Raw genomic sequence first — 15179 nt, forward strand, 5'->3', positions numbered from 1 at the left:
ATACTCTCTTTGAGCCACAGCTTTCCGAGCAGGGATGTGGAATCATGTATCTCTGGGAGGAAGGGTAAGAGTAGATGGGGGAATAGAACTGAAATGGCAAGCAAAAATTATTCTTTTGAGCTCATCTTTTAAAAATTGTGTTCCTGGAAATGGTAATTGATGCCAGTGAATTGAGAGAACTTAAAGCTAAAACCAGATATGAGCACTAGAAACACAGCGTGGGCATTTTGCAAGTACTAACAGAGAATCCTCATCTAGAAGACCTGTTCTGAACTTCATTATGTATGCAAACATGCACAGAGCCTTGTTAGACCTTGTTAAATCAGTCTCTTAGTCTTTCTTATATAAAAGAAAAGACTTCAGGGTAAAGATACTCCCAACAAATACACATAATTCCTATAAAAATAAAAATTAAAAGTGAATTCATGTGGTTTAAGTTCTATGTACATTTCTGGTATGGACTCTGTGGCAAAACTGTATAACTTTGCCTCAAATTTTCTGTGGTGTCTTAGAAAACCATGATCTACAAATGTGAATTCTCTTTGCTATTCAAATCTGTATTGAATTACGGACTCCATTTTGTATACTAAGCATTAATTGCACATATTACAGCTTCACCTTTATGGATGTGGGCTGGGAATGCCAGGATAAATTTATACCCTCTGCAGAAGGCCATCAGTGAGTTTGTTAGGCCTTGAAGATTAATTATTCAAATGAGAGTAGACAAAATATGAGATATTGCTACAGCAAAACAGTTTTTGAAGTCTGTATTTTACATGGCCAAGAATCATCATGAAAGAAAGCTGTGAGAAAGGGTCAAGGAGGCTACCTGATTTAAGGGTGGGAAATTCATGATTGAAAAGGCCTTTTATAATAGGAGTTGGATCCTGAGGAATAGCTGCTTGGGAAGACAATGGAGACACAGAGAATTTAACTTTCTGCAGAACAGAGTTTCCCCACTTTTACTTATTTACCACTGCTCAGTGATTCATGTCTGTACATCATCTTTTTTTCTAATGAGCAGAAAAAAGTGGGCTCAGATTTAATGAGAAAGACAAGGCTATGGTTCCTAACTCAGCTGGACAGTTGCCTTGCTAGGCACTGGCTGGAACAGCTCCTGTTCATTGGCAGCCTTCAAACTTGTCCTGCTCTCCTTCCTCAAGCTCCCAAAGACAGGGACCTGCTTTCTCACACTGTGCAAGCCGTACTCCTCTCCCTGCTTCCTCAAGCCTTATTCACTTGCAGATTGTAGAAACATAATTCTTATGTGTTTCTATGACAATAAATATTGTCTTTAGAAGAAAATGAGCAAAACAAAACAAGTTATTGTCAGTTACCAAATAGTTTTTTCCCACAGTTGTAGTAGGCACGTTCTCCCAGCCCACAGCTGCAGGTGGTTTTGCTGTACCTGGTCCTGTGTGTGCTTTGAGCTACTGTGGTATGAAACACTGCTAAATGCATAGTTTTACCTGAAAGGAACATAACATAAAAAGACAAACTTTATGTGATGGTAATGTGTGTTACATATTTGATAGAAACTCAAACATTGTATGTATGACTGAGCAACCTCATCTAGTGGAAGCTGTCCCTTCAAAAGCAGGGGACTTGAAACGAGATGGTCTTTAAGGTCCCCTCCAACCCTGCCCCATTTTATGTCTCTGAGACTCTGTTACTAAACAGGAGAGAAAGCCATTTTTTAAGTTCTTTAAAACTTTTCATATTATAAGAAGGACATCATTGCCATCCAGTAGAGAGAAAGGAGGTGTGTAGGAATGTGTTCATAAAATAGGGTCTCACATTTTCAGGTTACTGACCAAAAGTTAGTAGAGAAATTATTTGCTGCCACAGACTCACATAATTCACGTGTCAACCACAGCAATGGATTATTTGGTGAACTAAGACTAGAAGAAAAATAAATATGTTTCTCTCTTTTGTCTAAAGCATTTCTAAAAAGCTTATCTAAAAGCATTATCTAAATCATAACTATCTAATTTATCTAAAGCAAGGTGAGTAGGGATTATTTTCTTTCATTTTAAGAAACATTTACAGTAGTCTTCAGGACCTGTTAGGTTTTCTTCTCTTGCCTATCATTTCTCCACACTGCACATACATTGATGTCTGCTTTTCCTTTTCCTTGCTTTTTTTCTCAGCTTATTGTCTCTATTAAGTATGCTGTGGCCTGGTTTCTTTTTTTTTTTTTCCTGCTTTGATTTTCTTATCTTCCCTCTCCTGCTTCCTTCTCTGAGAATGTATTCCTGAAAGATTACTGCCAGGGAGTATGACCTAGAATAGTAGTATTTAGTTTATCAGTTACTATGCTACAGGCATGATTAAATCCAGCAAAATATAAATGCAGTTATCCAAAATTTTTGTAATCCTTAAGCTTTCTATGAAAAAATTAAATTGGATTAATTAATTCAAAAACTAGTGAGTAAAATTCTATTCCCATATCAATCTGAGTGTGGGCAAAAGCAATGTGTACACTTTTTCTTGGATGGTACTTTCATAGTCTGTGCAATTTACTGATTTATTGGGATTGACCATGAATTTGTCAGTCTGCAGCAGGTACCAGTGGCTCCCTAAGGGATACAACTGATCTTTTCCATCATTAGCTTTGAATTGTCATTTGATTTTTGTCCTTTGATTGTCTCTGCAAAGACACCACTTTTGAGGCTGTCAGGTGTTCAGTAGGAATTGGAGTTGCACCTACAGTAAATTTACCAGTAGTTCATTAAATTAAGCAGAGAGCCCATATAATAACTTCACAAGTCTTGCTAATTTAACTTGGTAAAAATACCTTGCTTTTACATGAAATTAGTTCTACCCTTCACATGATCCAAATGCTTGAAAAAATACAAAAGAAAATGTGGTATGCTTTAAAGCAGTTGATTCATTAATTCTATTGTACAGTCATGATATGCAGTCTTTCTTTTCAGCTCATAATTTTCATATAGGTAACACTGATTTATTGGCAGACCACAGGATTACTATTGTGCTCAGTTTACAGAAAATGTCATAAATAATACAGCCTGAAATGTCCCTCACACATACAGAGGACTATAAATTACAGAAAGTCTTTGTGTAAGGGCATTCTACAGTGAGCTAATTAAGGCATTCAGGCATAAAGCTGATAACACAATGAAAAAAAAAATTAAAAGATACAGCATAGTGAGAAAATCTATGCTTTTGATTGAGATTTGGAAAGAGAATGAATTGCTGTAGCAGAGAGAAAGAGGCAATCTGTTTCAGATGGCAGGTTACAGATGAGAAGGTGTTTACAGCAAGCACAGTAAGTGTGAAGGAACAGAAAGAAGCCTGGCTCTAAGCTGCAAAAGAAACAGAAGAAGGAAAAGAATTGTGTTGAACTAGACAAAATCCACGGGTCTGGATAGTAAGAGCAAGAGAAGGCATCTGTCTGGATCATGTACTGCATGAAAAGCTGAGCTGAGCCAGACTTGAAGAATCAAATTAGTAGTGAATAAAAGAATAAAAGATGAGGTAAGTCTGCAAAGGGGCTATTGCAAAAGAGTGACATTCAAAGGTGTGCTTGTGGGGCAACGATATGCAGGTTCATGCACTGGAAATTGAATCCTGTCTTGTCTTGTGCTATTGCACATCAACAGCAAAAGGCTGCCCCAGTCTGTCCTTTCAAATATCCTTCTAACCACATAGGCAACTGGGTAGAATATTTTCTTATTGCTCAGGAACATGCTGTCTGGGGAGACTGACCAGCACAGAACTTACTGTATGTAAGGTGCAATTGTCTGTCAGTAATAACCAGGCTGTAGGTAGAGAGGCAGAGAGCCCTGCTCTGCCATTGTTCTCTCCCTTCCTCACACTGGATGCTGCACTTGCAGTATGCAGTGGAACACTTCTTCACCACTGGTGCAGTGAAGTGCCTCCAGAAGCATCTGGATGGGTGCAGTGATGTCTACTCTATCTCTTAGACTGTCTCCCAAGAAAGTACTAGGATTAAGAGCTGGAATACCTGGAAGAGGGAGGTAGTAGATTGCAAGATTCAGGATTTTCACTAAGGGAGTGAAAGTTCTCCCCAACAGATCAGCAGAGTAGTTGCACACCAGACTAAGTCACAGCATGATCACAGAACCATAGAATAATAGATTGAGTTGGAAGGGACTTCTGAGATCATCTAATTCTAGCCCTCCTGCCATGGGCAGGGACATCTCCCACTAGATCAGGTTGCTCAAAGCGCTGTCCAGCCTGACCCTGAACACTTCCAGCAGCATTTGCAACTTCTCTGGGTAACCTGTTCCAGTGCCTCACCATCCTCATAGTATATAGTTTCTTCCTCATATCTAATATAAACCCACTCCCCTTCGGTTTGAAGCCATTGCACCTGGTCTGTACCTGCTTTTGTAAGTAATCTCTCTCCATCTTTCTCATAGACTCCATAGAGGCTGCAATCCTCTTTTCCAGGCTGAACAATCCCAATTCTCTCAGTATTTCCTCATAAGAGAGATGTTCCACCCCTCTAGACAACAGTGTGGCTCCCTCTGGACTCTGTCCAGCAGGTCCATGTCCTTCCTGTGCTGGGACCCCAGAGCTGGATGCAGCACTGCAGGTGGGGTCTCACCAGAGACCAGAGGGGCAGAATCCCCTCCCTCACCCTGTTGGTCACGCTGTTTTTGATGCAGCCCAGGACCCAATCAGCTTCCTGGGCTGGAAATGCACACTGCTGACTCATGTCCAGCTTCTCACCCAACACTGTGTTTTTAGGCAATATATTTGCAGATGATGATTCCTGCAGGGCAGTAAAGGAATTAACATTGTCAGAAAATATTCTAACTTTATGTTTATGAAGTTTTAGCAAAGAAAGTTATGATCCTTTTCAAGAAGAATGACTTAATCAGTGTTAAAAAAAAAAAAAAAAAGAAAAAGAAAACCACAAACTGAAAGTTCCTGTTAGCATAGCCACATGGACTGGAACAGATTTCCATAGAAGTGTGTTATTTCTGGATGTGAGTACTGTGTCTTTGAATAAAATGTTGAAAAACAATATGGGTATGCTACTTGTGCACATTTCCAGAAAGATAAAGCTGGTTACAAACAAATTAGCTCAAATAATAAGTAGTTAAAAATTTTAATGCAATAAGAGAAGCCAAGCAGAATCAGTCAATTACAAAAAAATGAACGTAGACACATAAGAAGTAATTTATGTCATGTTCTCTCAGGAAGTCAAAACCTCTTCATTTGTAATGGAATGAGCACAACTCCTAGTCTGATCCCAGTTTGGCTTTTTTTCCCCTAAAGATCTCATTTACAGCACTTTTTTCAACATTTTTTTTCAACAATTCTTTAAATTTTAAATTCAGAAAAATTTTATTACTGGATGTCTCAGTATTTTTTTCCTTAACTGCAGTGAACACATAAAAAAGAGAAGGGTCATTGTAACACAGATTAATTAGAATATTTTTTCAGTGGTGGTCTTGCTTATAAATAAAGAAATAAATAAAAGAAGATTGCAGTGCAAAAGTCAGAAGAATAAAAATGTACCACTGGCACCTGTTCTTTCTGAGAACTGCAGGTTTCCCTTACACTAGGGACTCATGGCAACAAGGGAGGTAGAAAAACAACTTCCATTTGCAAACTTTTCAGAACTCCTAAAAGCAAAAAAACTGTAAATCAAATCTTTTTCATATTTCCTGCAACAGCCAGCGGTCTCTGTTTGCCTATAAACTCATAAATGGAGCAGTAGGAGAATAGTTCTTTCAAGTACTACCACCTTGCTAGACGGTAAAAGCACTTCACTGTTCAGTTTCCCATAATAAATATTCATGTTTTTATGGGTGCCTGTATCTGAAAAACCTGGTGAGGTATGCACTCAGCCTTTTTTCTTATGAAAAATGTTTTGGAGGTTGGCAGATGAGTAGCTGTGGCTTCTATCAGCCTGACACCTTGTGAAGCTGGTGGCTAAAGAATAGATCCATAAAGTTATCATCCTGCACTTGGAGTTTTTTAGTAAAATTGGCTGGCAGATCCACTTAACTTAAGCAGAGGTTTTCTTCAGGTACATCTACCATTATAAGATTTTTTTGTACATCATCTGATCCATGAGATCAGTGGAAGCCTTTGCATTGAAATTGTGCATAAGCTTTGGGTGAGGCAGAGTCAATCAACATTTATATATATAGAAAACTTCACAGACTTACATGTGATGGAGAATATTGATGTGGAAAACAAAGATTATCAGTTTGGATAGAGGCTAGAAACAGTATGCTCCTTAGCAGTGAATGTGCTGTGGGTTTTCAACACTTAAGAGTTCTATAATAGGCTCAAAATTTAACTGCTCGTTGATTATATGCTGCACTTTAAACAGCAAACAAACATTAGAATGAGAAAACATGCTCTGTAAGTAGGCACTAGTGACTTTCTCACTGAGGCTGCTTCTGTGTAGCAGAAGGAAAGAAAAGCTAAGCTTTTGTTTTAATAACTATTTGAAGATTTTGATCATTCATTTGATGAAAATTTCCTGCTATGCAGCTCATACTATTTTTATTTTCATCCTTGTTTGCCTGACAGATGAATTTGGAGCCAAACAAAAGCTGAAGAAAGAAACCTGAAATATTGCAATTCTGACTTGCAGGGTCAATTACACTGTCTTGATCTGAAGAACTGAGAAAGTTACATGAAAAAATGTTGTGGGTGTGAGAAGGTGTACATGATAAGGATCCCATCCTGTGTACTTCCATAAATTGCTTCCCTCCATGGGACCAGGCATGTGAGTCTCTGCATAGATACACTAACATTTCCAGGAAATCTCTCTAACTTGTTCTTTCAGATAGAAGTGACACATATTTGGGCAAGACACTGCATTAATAGTGCCAGTGGCATCAGTCATCCTGTGGGAGAGTGACGGCACTGCAGGAGATAAAAAAACCTGTGCAGCTGAAAGCACAGCCCTGTTCAGACTATTCATACATACAGCTTTGCATGATATATGCCTCTGGGATGAGAAAAGATAGAGTCATGGATGTTGTGCTGTCCTGAGGGACCCCAGGAATTAAGTTGAATCAGCAAGATTTAAGTAGGAAGCCAAACCTGCTGCAGTAGTTTGTCATCTAATCTTTAACTGAGGTTTACTCTGTGTACATGTAATTTTGTGGTATCTATTTACAGAAACAAAACGTTTTTGCTGTCTCTCCTCTACCATCCTCTCTTAGCAGGCTGAGTGCTTCCATAGCATTAGCCTGCTGCAGTGATCAGTACATCCTCTCCATTCTCTTCTGCAAGGAAGAAGATTTTTTGTGTGTGCTCTGCATGTACATTTTTGGGTGGCTGGCTGAAAAGAGAAAGAACACCAAATATCTGCATGCTTATAAACAGTTATTCTTTACTTCTCTTGTTTTCCAGCTCCCTGAGGTGGGTCCTCTTATGCAATGGTGGCAGGGGTAATTCAGTGTCACTTCTTTGCCTAGGGAGGTAGCACACCTGGCCCAAGCTGGATTGATACTGGTCATTGAGGCAACACAGGTGTCTCTTGTCAATGTGCAGATCTTTTGCTCTGGGCTTTTCCTGTTATGTGTGGTATCACTTCATATTTAGTATTAAGTTTTGTACTTAATAGGGGATGGTTCTCAGAAAAAGAGGGGATTTCGAAGGTACAGCAACTCCCACAACAGGTAAAGCAGTGAATGCTCATTAATAAGACACAACTTGCAAGGTCATAATGACAATAGAAACGGCAGTGACAATGTCCTGGGTTAGTGCTTTATGTACATATGGTTCAAATTCATGCAAGGAATCCTATTAGAGCTTTAAAATAATTTTCTTTGCCTCAGCAAGTTTTTGTGCTCATTTAAACCCCATTTTATCATTATGAAGTGTATTAACATTATGAAGTGTATTAACTTCATTAACTTTTAATTAATGATAAACTTCATAGTTTATCATTATGAAGTGTATTAACATTCCCATGTTTGGTGCTTATTTCTATCCTGAGAGAAATAAACAAATAATACTTTGCAAATGGGTTTCTGGGGAAAGGAGGATAAGCGGCAGCAGGGTATCATTTGCACTCGGAGCTGATTGCTTTAAAAAGCTTCTGTAGGGTTCAAAAGGTTAAAAAACAGACTTGGTGAACATGTGCATTTTACTTATATTTTCCTTTTTCTGCTCAGAATGGATTTACAGAGCAGTCTTTTGACAGGCATGAGGCAGTGCCAGTTACTCAAGTCTTGGATGAAAGAGGAGAAAGCACTAAGTCGTATTTGCACAGTAATTCTGTGAGACTGCTAGCCTCAAGTGTAGGCTGCTCCCTGCTGCTGCTACTATATATACCCCATGCAAGACTGGTTTAAAGCATAATGAAACCACAGTGGGAAAAGATGTGCCCCTTCTCCACGAGTATTTGGAAACAAATAAGCAGCTTTTGAAACAGTAATATCTCCCCTGGTAAAAGATGGGCATGCAACTGCTCACAGCAAAGCTTCATGTAAGGCCTTTTAGAAATGGGTATTACAGGAGTGAATGGAACTCAGAGGGTGTTGTTTGAGTGGAAAGGTAAGTGGATGTAATGGAAGAAGAAAGTGGGAATTCCTCGGGAGTGTGATCCTGAACCAAGAACATCGTGCTGTGGGGCCTTGGAATGGTGAAAAGAGATGTCTCATCCTGTGCAGTGGTGTATTCAGGAAACAGAACTTTGTAAATAAGGAAGAACGCACCAGGGATATTTTGTTCCAGGTCTGATTTATTCTCCTGAAGTAACTAATGTCTAATATGGAAATGCTTTTTATTTCAATGAACAGTGAGATTCAGAAATTATTTTGTGCTTTCCTCCTGGACATTTACTGCCCCTGGATACAGTTAGAATTCAGACTTAATTTCTCCTAATCACCTTCTGTCACTTGCAATTCTTTTTGGAAAAGTAAATATTGATTTTTGTAATGCAGGGACAGTCAGTTGAGAACTTAGACAAAGACCATCACATTGCATACGATGTAATCCGCTTTTCAAGAGGAAAGACTAGTGTATAATTTGACAGTGTTTTAATACTGAAATTAAATGAATATGCAAATGTTGAAAACTGCTCAGTCAAATCAGTTCTTAATATCTTGGAGCCTGTTTCTTGGGATTTAAATAGAAGTGGTTTGGCTTTTCAAATAGCTCAATACTTGCATCACCCCTTGGCTTAATAAGCACATCTTCTGTGACACAATCACAGCACAACTCATTTATAAATCTGTCATGATAACATCCATGGAATTTGCTTGTTATAAAAATGTGTTGTGGCAGCAGGCGATGGAAAGGTTATAAAAAAGTATAATAGCTAGGGATTTGAGTCATTGTCAGGTTTTATACTAAAATTGCCTTGTAGGAGGTACAGTAATTCTGCACAAAGACTGTGCAATTTATAAATGGAAACTTTTACACTACAGCACTTTCTCCATGCATGATTAGGATTCTTTAGAAGAAAAAAAGTAAGAATGGCGCAATGCTAACACTTTTGAGTAATGCATGATTGATGATCTCCTAAAGGCAGTGAGAGAGAAAATTACCTCCTTCTCTCATTTAAGGACACTATTAGAAGACTCAATGAGTTCAAAGCTCAGGAAATTATGTTAAGAGGACTGAATCAGGCTTTAAAAAAATCAGGATGAATTATTTTCTCAGCAGTTCCAGGCCAGGATTTCTTTTAATGCACTGTAAAAGAAGAATACTTAGAATACTTAAGAGGAACTCTTACATGGTTCTCTTAAAAAGTATCTGTCACCACTTTTGTGATTTATTCGCATAGATACAATTCTCTTCATGTACTAAATGTGCTGCAATCTGCAACCACTCAAATTAGTACATTTTAAATGCTATGTATGTCCTAGTACCTCAGAGCAGGAAGTAAAGGGATTCTTCTTTGCCTGGGTAGGTAATGTGGTACACTGGGAAAGAACAGAAGGAGATAACACCGTTCAAAACACCAGTGTTTTTTCCTGCAGGTTTGAGAATGAGACTGTCTGTCAGCTAGCAATGTATACTTTTACTGCTAGAGACAGGAGAAAGGGGACTGGTGCTAAAGAGATCTATGGATATTTTTTTTTTTCCTTTTTTGCCTTGCACCTTCTGTAATTAACCATCTCATGGCATTGCTGTAGTTTCTGTCAAGAACCAGTGAGAGGTGTGCTGCAGCTGATCAGAGGAACATGAAACTGGGTCTGTCCTGTCAGAATCCTGCTGGGGCATGGCAGCTTCTTTTTAACTAGTTTCAGAAGATAACAAGATTTACACAGTGTCCCTCTCTGTGTCTGTCTGATCTGAACCTACTGACTTTAGCAGAAGGTGTCTGAATGATTAAGAATTTGGAAGAGGTAGTTGTATCAAATGCATTATGCTCTATACAGTTTCCAGCAGGCAAGGTAGAGGCAGCTTGAGCAGCCTTGTAAAAGGAGTGCCCACTGTAACAGGAACTCTACCCTTATGAGGCACAGGGGAGTCGATATAAGACAGTCTGTATGTTGCAGGCACCTCAGCTGAGAAGACTGTCAGCTGGAACTGAGCCTGTGTGAGGTGTTAGCAAATCCAGTTACAAGAGACATCCTTATGAAGTCAGGTTTCATAGTTGTTGTCACTTGAGTTTTGAAAGAATACAATTGTCTGTTCTTCTGATGGACAAAATGCAAGATCCTGGTTCCAAACATGGCATGTTTTAACACAGACTTTACATAAAGGGGTCATTTCACTACCTACAAAATGCAAATTAAGTTTTGTGTCAGGCTCTAACCAAAGTCCCCTATGGGAGTCGCCTCCAAGAATGACGCTTAGCCTTAACTTAGATCAGCATTTGTGAATGTTATGCTGCATTGTATGTAGGTTCAAAGCATAAATACCTTTTTTATTTAAAGTGGATCACAGTGTAACGTCCCTCTGTCCTATCACAATGTCTTAATGTGGGTTTTTAGATGTATCTTTTTGTGGTATGGGAACAATTTTTGTGTCTTTTGCTGTCGAGTAAGACAGAAAAATTATTTCTGACCTACCTCCAGGCAGGAAGGTAAATTGGCAACTTTCCTATTGCAGAACCTTTATTTGCTGTAATATAGAAATATAACACTAAAATTCCACATTATCACCTTAATACAGCAGCTTATTACAAATAAGCACAAATGGTATATTAATATTTTCTGTCAGGCTAAGAGAGCTGAGACTGTTCAGACCAGAGAAGAGAAGGCTCTGAGGAAACCACATTGCAGCCTTTCAGTACTTAAGAGGGCCTTATATTAAATAAGGAGAGCAAGTTCTTACACAGGCAGGTAGTGTTAGGACAAGGGGGAGTGGTTTCAAACTAAAAGAAGAGAGATTTAGATTAGATATCAGGAACCAATTCTTTACTGTGAGAGTGATAAGGCACCAGAACAGGTTGCACAGAGAAATTATGGATGCCCCATTCCTGGAAGTGTTCAAGGCCAGGCTGGATGGGACTCTGAGCAGTTCAGTCTGGTGGAAGGTGTCCCTGCCCATGGCACAGGGGTTGGAGATTATCTTTAAGGTCCATTCCAACCCAAGCCATTCTGTGATTCCATGATTCTCTGATTAATGATAGACCATGTAATTTATTTCTGTCTCTACCAGCTTTTAGGGGCTAAAAGCAACACTTGAGAGGCAAAGGAAGTAAATAAAACAACATTATCTTCGTGTTGCCTTTTAAGCAACTTAATACCTCTCCCCTTATTTGGCTTAACATTTTCCCTTTGAGCTCTTGAGATTACTTCACCAACTCAGACAAATTATCTGCATTTTAATAGTCACTTAGAAATGACATGGGAATCAATTCTCTGCAGTCTTGGTCAAGACTAATGCTTTCCTAACACCACAGCATTGTAAAATAATATGGATTTCAGTGAGTTTCTTGAATCTACCAGATGGGGTTAACATTCCTGCTTTCCCTTTGCTATATGGAAATAGATGGGTTTTTCTAAACACAAAAAGTATCCACTCTTTTTCAGACTGTCAATATCAAGATCTGTAAAAGCAATAAATAAAAAAAAAATAACAGTAATGTATCTGTGTTAAAATTGCTCTCTTAATACTTTGCATCAATTGCTCTCATAAAATAGCAGTAGCCTCACAGCTACCATCGCAGGACAGAAACTACCCTTCATTGCAAGTGCAGCAGACAGGAAAATGGCATTGGCTCTGTCTAGATTAACTGAGCCAGAGGCAGTTCTCAGCTCGTGTTTACTAAGCTGCTAGATATTTTGTGATATGTCCATGAGAGACCCAGACAAATTTCCTGTCCTCCTTCAGATTTGTGTTTTATTTGTGAAGGGTCACATTTGCTGCCTGAATGAAGCCTGCTGGTGGGACAGTCCAGGAGCATGTTTTTGATAAACAATTTAAATTTAACCAGTATCTACATACCTTCACATAGTTGAACAAGCCAGTAAAAGCATTATGCTTCCACATGAAAAGGCTCACTGAAAATTTGGTTTAAAAAGCTTAACACAAACCATTAAAGTGCTGGCTTCATCATAATTAAAAACTAATCAGGCCCATCACTGCTGAAACATCAGCTTCTCTTGTTTGTATACAGAGTACATCATTAATTTATTTAAATGTCAGCAACAGACTTCATCAAGGTTCCCTACACTTCATCCTACATCTCTATACATGATGTGAAGTTATTGCTGCCAACCATCCTAGTTGGTTCAGCACAGTGTAATTCACACATGGCCTTGCACATATCCTTTAAAGTCTTTGAGGCTCGAGTGTCACAGACCATTCACTATGCTGGTGGCTTAACCCTTCTATACCAGGAGTGCTTTTTCAGGACATTTACTGGGTTTCTTTCTTTACTTTTTTTTTTTCCCTTTGTGACATAAAAAGTAAAAGGCCAGGATTATCACCAGGTGTGCATGCATGTGGCTGGGAGGGAAAGAGGATAGTTGCATCCATGTCTAAAGTGAAAAAGCAGTTTTCTTCCAACATTGCATGCACACAATTTAGTGGGTAACTCTCATTTGCTTATCTTTCCTGCCTACTGGGACTGAGAATAGCATTCTCTTCTGTTCTGCCACATCTTTCTTCCCTTGCTTCCTAGATGATCTGAAATTTCATGTGTGTCTGATGGCTGTTTTTTTGAAAGGAATTTTTTGACACAACTACATTTTAGATAAAAGATGCAGATCATACAATTAGCATGAGAAGAAAAAAAGTCCCCAAAAGCATCAGATCCTTAAAAATGTAGGAAATTGAGAGTTAACATTAACTTCTGCATAATGAGATGTGCTTGATGTGTTAATGCATTAGCCTTTCACCCTGGAAACCTGTATTCAAAACCAGAATCAAGCAGAAATTAATTTGGTAACCTGATATAATTATATTTTGAACATTAATTCACCTTATACAAGTCACAGCACAGCCTGATCTGCCTGGATGCTAAAGAGCAGGAGACTGAAACAGCATAGAACACAGCCTGCTCTCTTCTGAGCATCTACAGGGCAGTCAGGTCCTGTTGGTCCAGTGCTTTCCCTTCAGTAAAGTTGTTGCTGCTGTAGGTTTTCCCATTGTTCAGCTGACTTCTGTGCTACCGGTATATATGAGTTGAAAATATGTCCCTATGGTTTTGCAATGTAAAAGTAATAGTCTGTTACTTAGATTTCATTTAATTAAGACACAATGAAAAGTCATCTTAGCTAATTATTTTGAGATTACATGCTCTGAAAGAAAGAGAGGGATAGAGAAGCACACTGCTTCAGTGGCCAAAAATAAATAAGCTGTGAAAAGAGGAGCCTTATTAGGGTTGCCGTTTCTCAGCACTGTGCTCCATTACATTATGTCAAAATCAAATTGCATTAGGCTAGCAGAGCACCAGCCAACATGCACATTCAATCAGGGCTTTCTAAAGCACGCTCCCATTTTATTATGTGCATTGTAGGCAGTACTTAAATATTAACTGAGCACAAATTCCACTTAGAAGCATTTTAAAAATAACCCTTGATGCATTCTTTTTCACGCTTTTAACAGCCTGAGGCTTTGGGTAAGGAGAGGAGACAGCTACCCAAAGTGCTCAATTTCTCAACTACTCTGAACAAGTAAGAATCAGCAAGAATTCAGTACTCCTTATTGCTCAAGTCCTTAAAATATGAAGACATTGGGATGGTTAAATGTAAGGAGGTAATTCAGGTTCAGACCTTCAGACAGAAGTATTTTAGACTGATTTTTTTTAAAAAAATCCCAAACACAGATATTTTAGTCTGCATGGGAGCAGTGTACATATATGTGTTTGTGAGCGAAGGATAAATAGTTCTTCTCCTTTTCATTTATAATCTCTCAGAAAATATGTCTGCATACTTGTGCAAGTGTACAAGTTGGAAGAGGTATTCCTGTATTGGATTAATACTTGCCAGCCTGACTGTCAGAGCATCACTTATCTTGGATCTGCTGTAAACTGGAGCCATGGCAATGTGAGCTTGTTTTTCTTTCACTGGTGAATCTCTTGAGCTATGTTTTGTTCTTAGCCACTAAGGTGAATTGTGTTCCCCCAGGTGAGGCTACTCTGAAAGTCTGTCATGTATTCCAGCCTCTCACCATGCCTGAAACACCTGCACACTTGCCTAAAATGAAACATCCTATTAACACTTTGGCAGTGGAAGTGTTTGGTGCCCATATTTAGACTTCTGCACATACACACTGGTTTCCCATCCTGAGCAAAGAAGTAATCAGCATCTGCCACAGCTCTGCTCCTAGTCAGTAAAATTCCCAAACACCCCATGTGTATATGTTGTATTTGGCGTGCTTGTGGCATTCTGGCACCCTGGCACCCATCCTTGTATCACAAAACAGAGATCCATATTCTTCCCTCCCACCTTGTAGTGGGGGATCCTTCCTGCAAGGTCAGACTCCCTCTTGGTAGCTGGCAGTTTAGGCAGCTCAGTGGCACGGCTCTAACATGGGAAGTGAGAAGTGTTCCACAACTCTTACACAATGCAGGCTTTTACTGTGGAGTTGAAGGTTTAGATCCTGGCACTGAAGGAGAGCTGCACACCAGAGATCTCATTTCCTGAGAAACGTCAAGGACTTACAGGCAATCAGGAGACACACAGCGTGTCCCACTATGAGACAAGTAAGTTTTGTGAAGAACTAAGCCTAAGAAGAGGGATGAAGTACTTAAACATGGAGCTCTAAGACAGACACCTGACCTGGAGAGAATGAGAGTTCACATGCAACTC

This window comes from Parus major, chromosome 2 (assembly GCF_001522545.3).
Source record: "Parus major isolate Abel chromosome 2, Parus_major1.1, whole genome shotgun sequence".
Taxonomy (NCBI): domain Eukaryota; kingdom Metazoa; phylum Chordata; class Aves; order Passeriformes; family Paridae; genus Parus; species Parus major.